We start from the raw sequence: 8,758 nt of genomic DNA, 5'->3' as shown, positions 1-8,758 counted from the left end.
AAAGATAGAATGGTATTGGGAGCGCGATCAGAAGTGAATTTGGATGTGGAAGTTAGAAGTTCAATAGTTCCTTAGGCTTGAATCGATGTACAATTAGTAGTTTTGATGTTATTTGGTATGATTTGAGGCCTCGAGTAGGTCTGTATTATATTATGGAGCGGGTCGGTGTGATTGGACGGGGTACCGGGAGCCTCGGGTGTGTTTCGGGTTGTAATTGTGCTCTTATTTGATGCTTCATCGTCATTTCTTCAAGCTTAAATAGTGCCACATTAATCAAATGAGCTCCAAATTCAATTTTTATTGAACCATTAGATCCGTATCGTAATTACGGAGCCATAGCAAAAAGAATCGTCGAATTTGGAAATCGTATGAGGAAGTTATGCTCATTTCTGTGTCGGAAAAAACTGCTGGTTTCTGGTGTAGTCGCAATTGCGATGCCCAGTTCGCAATTGCAAACTTTTTGTTTTGTCGCAAATGCGACCTTTTCCAGCCCTTCCTTGTTTGCAATTGCGAAGGCTTTCTTCGCTTTTGCGAGGGTTCGCAATTAGCAAATGCGAAATCTGCAGCTTGTTTTCAGCTGTGTAACTCGGGTTTTTGATTTATTTTATTATATTTTGAACCCTAGGTCCGAGAGTGGGCGATTTTGAGAGAGGATTTTCGTATCAAATCATTGGTAAGTGACTCTAACCAATTTTCAATTATATTTTGTGATTATACCTTAGATTTAACATCAAAATTCGTGAGAATCTAAAGGAAAATTTGGGGTTTTGAGGAAAAAACTAGAAATTGGTGTTCTTGGATTTTAATCACGAATTTGGGCATGAAATTGAGAGCAAATTATATATTTGAGTTCATGAAGTTATGGGTAAACTTTATCTTTAAAAAATTTCGAAATTCGGGTATGTGAGCTCGAAGGCGATTTTGTCAACTTTTCGATCGGGGGTTAGAAATAGTTATGAATTGGATTATTATGAGTAATTTGGCATAAATCATTGGGTTTGCATAATTATTGGCTAGCTTTGAAGCGTTGTGCATTGACTTGATCCTTCGGAAGGGTGTGGAATGTCGGTTATGGAGCTTCAGAGCGAGGTAAGTCTCCTTTCTAACCTTGTAAGAGGAAATTGTCCCCATAGGTGAAATAATTAATTAAATGCTACTATTTGTGGGGGCTACGTACACACGATGTGATGAGAGTCCGTGCGTAGCTACTATTATGCTTAAGTCCGGGTAGTCTAGGACCCAAAAGCATGCTGTACTTGGAATATTTGTAACCTTATTGATAATTCACATTGCTTAAATCATATCAAATTAGTAAATGAATTATTCTAAAAGGTTTAACTCCATTTACTTAACTGTTACAAGGGAAATTTCCATTTTTCCTGGATAATTGTTCCCTAATGACTTCTTGATTGACTATCTGTGTGTGTTTATTTTTGGAACGGGCCGAACGCCTCGGCAGATTAAATAGATGCATCTATGGTTCGAGCCATTCGACCCTCTGGCAGTGCACAGTTTAAATATTTGTTGGATCGGGCAGTACAACCTCGACATGATTTGCGCATGCTTGTGATGCTTTCTTGAGATTTACAAAATTGATGTTGCCTCCCTGGTTGGAGATAAATTGATAAACATGATGAGATAAAAATCATTGAGAATCTATTATTATTAAAAAGGAATTGTTTACTTGCTTCAGGATTTATTAGTTTACATTTGCCCTATAAAATCCCTGATTATTTACATTATTAATATATTACTATTGGACCTCTACTAATTGTCGAAGTCGACCTCTCATCACTACTTCTTCGAGGTTAGACAGGATACTTACTGGGTACACGTTGTTTTTGTACTCATACTACTCTTGCTGTGCATTTTTGTTGCACAAGCGCACGTATGACTAGTGGCCTAGTTAGGCGCCGCGACATGGTAGATATAGAGACTTAGGTGAGCTGCACCTCTCGAGATGACCTGCAGCCAGCAGAGTCTCCTTAAGAGTATTGTAATGTATTTTTCCTTACTCTCCAATTTGTATTCCGGACAGTTATTATATTACATCTATTTCCTAGAAATTGCTCACGCACTTGTGACACCGGGTTCTGGGATAATTTAAGGATTATTCAGTAGATAAATTTTGTAAAGACATCATTATTTATTCAGTGAAGTTTATTATTTATTGTTTAGTATTTAAAATAAATAATTTCAAAAATATTAAAACGAGAATTTTACTAGTTATTGGGTGTTGGCTTGCCCGACAATAGTGTCCGGCGCCATCACGACCCTTGGTGGGTTTTGGGTCGTGATAACATGGTATCAGAGCACTAGGTTCCCTTAGGTCTCACGAGTCATGCGCAAGTCTAGTAGAGTCTTGTGGATCGGTACAGAGACGTCTGTGCTTATCTTCGAGAGGTTACAGGATTGTTAGGAGCACTTCCCTTCTTGATTCCTCATCGTGCGGTTTGATTCCTTTGAGTCTTGTGCCCTTATTTCCTTCTTATTCAATCCTACACGACGTGAAGCGCTTGTTATCAATTGGGAACTGAGGAATTGTAATGATACTATAGATGTGGTGCAGGATGTTTCTACCTGCGTATTTGATTAGGCTATTATCGTCGCCTTGCGGAAGGCCGTCCTGTCGTTCCAGCTCAGTATCAGTATTACCTAAGGTTTTGAGATTTGACATTGACTGTTATGACGATTCATGTGTTTCTATCGCATAGTGTTTGCGTAATAGTAGGATGCTTGTGTATGTGCCGAGACAGTGAATGACTTGAAAGAAGGTCCACTCAGTGCGTGATTCAGAGATTCGGTATTTTGTTTTCGGCAGAGGAAGGGCAATCAGACCATGAATGTTCAGGTTTGAGTTGATGGAGTAACGAGACTTAGTGTGTTCAAGTGTGGTGGAATTTTCACCTGCGATGTGATATCGTCGTCCTCGATTGAATACGTTAAGTTCGCCAGTGTTATGGTTTTATTCAATTTGCCTTTGGGGCAGGGTATTGTGGAATGATATAGGAGAAGCGACTGTTAGAGATTGCGGTGTGCAGTGGTTCAGGGCTGAACAGGTGTTTCTAGTGTTGATGGCTCGAGAAAGATGATCTTCAGGGAGATTTAAAGTTAGTAACGATCTGTTGGTTCTAATGTTACAGAGATAGAGATTGAATCAAGGCAACAACTGGGCGGCGAAGGATGAGGAAGGACATGTGGGAAGTGTCCAGCGGTGGTTAAATCTCTAGAAGGCCAAGTATAAGAAGTAAAGGTCGAGTAGTTGTTTAAAGGAGTGAGTTTCGCCAAAGTGGGAAAGTGGCGGAGTTGCATATGGGTTTTGTGGTCGGATGACTATGCACCTTGAGAAAAGTTTGGAATAATTTGGGAATTTTAGTGGTCAGTGATTGGTTCTACGGATCTAATCTGAAGTATTGGCTATTATACGGTGGGAGATTGGATATGACGGAGAGGAGCTACTTGATATGAAAAACGATACAACATAACTTTGAAATGGAAGACATTGTCGTACATTTAGTTGATATCCACAAGGAGTGAATAGACTGTTACAACTGGTGAATGAGAACGGGCTCAGGATGGGTTATTGATGCCGTAGTGAATGTACCCCGTGTAGCAACGTTGGATAATGTCGGCATGTAATTTTCATAGGTGGGTTATCTCCTGTGGCAAGGTCAGCGACCACATAATTGGCAAAGCTTTTGCGAAGAATTCTATTGACTATCCAGTAAGAGGCCGAATATGTGAATATTGCTAGAGATGTAGAGTATTCATGAAATGCTAACGGAAGGATTTCGAGGAATTTCGTGGTTTGATTGTGCAAGGTCGTGTCAATAAGAGATAAGGACTCTTGGTGGGTTCCAAAGTTATGTAATAAGTGGCTTCAAGCTAAGTGGGAGAGTCCCATCGCTTATAGTTGGATTGCATGGTCGCCTATTTGTGAGGTTTCGGGTTATCAACGTATTGATGAGTTATTTCAGCTAAGGGAAAAGAACATAAGTGGTAATTGAGCAAGGGAATTGTTAAAGGTGTGCTATAGTTGGCCTTATTGACCTATGTTCAGGATGGGGGAAGGTTCATGATTTATGCTTTGTGTAGGTGCGGGCTTCAAGGAAAGTGATTCGACGGGGTGCTTCGTCGAGAGGGTGTTCATGCGCTAGAAGATTCTTGGAGTTGATTATATTCGGGACCAAGTCAGAGTGGGTGGCTCTCAACAACGGTCCTAGTGGATTCAAAGGTTAAAGTGTGGTGTCTAAGGATTTCGAGTCCATAAGTATGGTTAAGAATCGAGCCTTTGCAGCGAATTATGAAAAGAGGCTTGGAATGTTCTATGATATTTTCGGCTTGCAGTGTAACATTTGGGGGAATGAGGGGAAATGACTTCGGATTCGTAGGAGGGTTATCAGAATGGGCATACCAGTTGAGAATGCGAATATGCACACAAGGAAGGTGTGAAATGGTTCGTGAAATTTGAGACAGCATGGTATCGTGCTACAAGGCCACTCGGGATGAGTGCAGGTTGAGTGAGTTATGTGTTGAATGGAGTTAGTATTATTTCTAAAGCAATTAAGGATAAATTAGAAGAGGTTGGATTGGTTAGCCATGGTTGGATTGGCATACTAGTGGCAGTGATCAGTTCCTTCAGCATAATTAAGTTATGCATGTGATTTGTGACGGTATGTGTGAGGCTTGATGGCCGCCATGATTGATTTTATCGGAAGTATTCAAGTATTACAACCTGTTACGGGTAGGCGGATCTCGGAAAGATTATGGAGGGTTAGACCACCACTTGAAGATTTGCATATTCTACAGTTATGAGGATGCACTCGCGTGTTGCTATGGTTCCCCTGAAATAAGTTAAGTGAAAAGTTTCTATATGGTGAAGTATTAACCTACTAGTGGTTCAGGAGTTATGATGAATATCTTGTACTATCGCATGTTGGCATGTTAGGTGCAGTGAGTGGTATGGAATTTGAAAGTGGGGAATCAAGGTTGTCGTTCGGCATTGGCAAGGATGTCACGAGCTCGGATGAGCAGGAAAGGAATTTGAATGTTTAGAGTAAGCTGGTATTGTCTTTAGCGTCACTTGAGATCAGTGCCTTGCACAAAAGGCTTCGTGTATTGATTTGCAGATTCTTGATTTGCTTTATAACCTTAGCGCGGCTGGTCGTATGAATGTACAGGCTTGTTACCTGGTGCGGAAGGTCGTGGGAGCGTATCCCACGGGAAGATTATATAAGTGTGACATGTAGTCACTTGAGCGATTGAAGATTTAAACCAAGTATGAAGATTTTGGTAATATCACTATTTGAGAATTTATGCCTGGAGGGCACTCGGTTTATTGGGTTGTGGGCTGTGGAGGTTTGCTCTGGTTATGATGGTTGTCCTTGTGTGTTATGGGAAAATGGGGGTTATTATGGACCCATAAAAGGTTATTATCCTAGAACGGTGTGATCAGAATCGACTTGACGTCTTTTGATGAATTTAAACATGAAGGTGGGCTCTATATCAGGCCGGATGTGTTTGTTTCAGCATAGCACTCCTTATGGAGGAGTATTCGGACGGTGGATGCTATTTCATCATCGGCTTTTTCAGGTAATGCTATATTCTGCCGTGTGTTGTGAAACAACTTGATAAAATTCTTAGGCTTTGAGGTTTCGTGTAGCGATGGTGTTATGTGAGCAAGATGGCTCTTGTGATTTAGATCATATATCACACCTCGATTGTTCTTGAGTTTTGTAGCTTATGGCGCTATCTGTCTCCCCAAGGATGGTATTATGCACTTAGCGTGCTTGAGACCGACATTCGGTATATTGTGGTAATGAGCAATTTAGCTCGGTGTGTATCTCCTTATGTGAATTTTATGTACGGATCGGGTGGCACATCGCCACGGGTATGTTGTTTGGATCGGGTTGCACGTCGCAACAGTGTGATGACGAGTACAATTTTTATATTTTATTTTTATGTGTTTTGTCTACCATTTTCTGAGAAAAGTACATATTAGTTGCGTGAGTTGAGTAGTCCCTTCCAGAGTTCGTCTTCCTTATGTATCACGTTCGAGTTCATAGCCTATTGACACGTTGTGGCATTATATGGGACTTTTGGTCATGTCCGGGGTAGCTTATGGCCTGAGCAGTTCGTACTGGGTGAGACGAGATTATTGGATCTAGGATCGGTGCGGACTATATGAAGTATATTAAAGAGCAAAGATTATTATTTGGTTCAGAATGAGGTAATGACTCTTGTTAAAAGTATAGACTCAATGATTTGTTGACTCGATAGTTGGTTATGAAATTCTGCACATCTCTTCCGTCGTGGCGGTAATGCAAAGGTTGGGACGAGACTTGTATAGGTCATAAGATGCATTGGGACATCAGATTTGTGGAAATTTGGCTATTATGTTCAGAGAATATTATTATGGTTGAGTGAGTTATGGAGGGCATAGTGTGAATTCAGCAAAAGCATGCAATCTTGTATCGGTGCATCGTATGGTGATTGATACGGTGTTCACATGTTGGAAGCAGGCCTGACAGAGAATTTCAGATGTTGAAATTGGACTCTAAGGCTTACTTGCCTAAATAAAAGAGAATATCTTCACATTTAATCGGGTTAATGTGCTCAATTGAGTTGTGGTAGTATGGGTATGTGCTCGAGGTGTTAAACAATGATTTCGGACAACTCAAGCACAATTCTTAGCACGTTCGAGGACGAACATATATTTAAGTGGGAGAGAATGTAACGACCCGACCGGTTGTTTTGAGCTCTAGCGTGCCGTTTATTAGTTTGAGGCCATGAACAGCTTCACTTCAGGTATTATGACTTGTACGCGTGGTTGGAATTAAAATTCAGGAAGTTCGAAGCCAATTTGAAAAGAGAATTCTCATTTTGGAAGCTTTAGGTTGAAAGATTTGACTAAGATTGAATTTTTGAGTAAACGACCTCGGAATCGGGATTTGAAGGTACCAACAAGTTTGCATGATGATTTTGGACTTGGGCGTATGTCCGGATCGGGTTTTGGATGACCTGAAAATGTTTCGGCGCCTATTGTGGAAGTTAGCATTTTTGGAAGAATTTCATAAGTTTGGGTTAAAGCGCATTTCAGTGTTATCGATGTCCATTTGGGATTCTGAGTCTGAGAATAACTCTGTATGGTGATTCTGGTATTGGGAGCGCGATCGAAAGTGAATTCGGAGATCCGTAGGTCATTTTAGAGTCATTTGGCTAAAGATAGAAATTTAAAGGTTTTTGAGAAGTTTGACCGGAAGTGGACTTTTTGATATCGGGGTCGGATTCCGATTTCAAAAGTTAAAGTAGGTCCGTAATGTCAAATATGACTTGTGTGCAAAATTTGAAGTCAATTGGACATGATTTGATAGGTTTCGGCATCGGATGTGGAAGTTAGAAGTTCAATAATTCCTTAGGCTTGAATCGATGTGCAATTAGTAGTTTTGATGTTATTTGGTACGATTTGAGGCCTCGAGTAGGTCCGTATTATGTTATGCAGCGGGTCGGTGTGATTGGACGGGGTCCTGGGGGCCTCGGGTGTGTTTTGGGTTGTAATCATGCTCTTATTTGATGCTTCGTCATCATTTCTTCAAACTTAAATGGTACCACATTAAACAAATAAGCTCAAAATTCAGTTTTTATTAAACCATTAGATCTGTATCGTAATTACGGAACCTAGCAAAAAGAATCGCCGAATTTGGACATCGTATGAGGAAGTTATGCTCATTTCTGTGTCGGAAAAAACTGCTGGTTTCTGGTGTAGTCGCAATTGCAAACATCTTTATCGCAATTGCGATGCCTAGTTCGCAATTGCAAACTTTTTGTCGCAAATGCGACCTTTTCCAGCCCTTCCTTGTTCGCAATTGTGAAGGCTTTCTTCGCTATTGTGAGGGTTCGCAACGCAAATGCGACATTTGCAGCTTGTTTTCAGCTGTGTAACTGGGGTTTTTGCTTCATTTTATCCTATTTTAAACCCTAGGTCCGAGAGTGGGCGATTTTTAGAGGAATTTTGTCATGACCCAATTCCCGAACCTGGTCGTGATGGCGCCTCTCGTGAAGACAAGGCCAACCAGACCAAAACGGAACACCTCTTTGATTAGTTAATTATCATAAACAATATTAAACATAATATAATATCCATAGATTGCGAAAATTTAACGATAACAAAAGTGGAAACCATCCCGAAACAGCCCAAACTGGGGTGTCACAAGTCATGAGCAACTAAGAAATCCGGATACAAGTCTACTGAACACTAATTCCGATACAATAGTTCTAAAAACATGAAAATGATAAGATAAGGGAGGCACAGGGCTGTGAACGCTAACAGCTACCTCGTAGTCTCCGAATCACTGCCTGAACTGGGAGAATCAGCACTCAGAAGCGGACTCCGCGATGCCTAAATCTGCACACATGATGCAGGGAGTAATGTGAGTACTCCGACTCAGTGAGTAATAATTATAAATAATGGCTGAAAGTATGAAAACACATAAAGGCACAAAGCAATTCCATATCAAGCAGTAAAATCACTTAAAGCAGTAAATCAGTGAAGAAATCAAATGATATTCCTTTTTAAAACAAGTAAAACAGGTAATTTAACAGGTAAATAACAAGTAGAAATCCGCCCCTCGGGCACAGTATCAATCGCTCAGCATAGTATCAGCCCCTCGGGTTCACTCTCAGTACAGTATCAGCCCCTCGGGCTCAGTATCAATCACTTAGAATAGTATCAGCCCCTCGGGCTCACTCTCAGATCATA

The sequence above is a fragment of the Nicotiana sylvestris genome, chromosome 10, assembly GCF_000393655.2.
Source record: "Nicotiana sylvestris chromosome 10, ASM39365v2, whole genome shotgun sequence".
Lineage (NCBI taxonomy): Eukaryota > Viridiplantae > Streptophyta > Magnoliopsida > Solanales > Solanaceae > Nicotiana > Nicotiana sylvestris.
The sequence above is the reverse complement of the archived record's forward strand: the minus strand, read 5'-3'. Positions refer to the sequence as shown.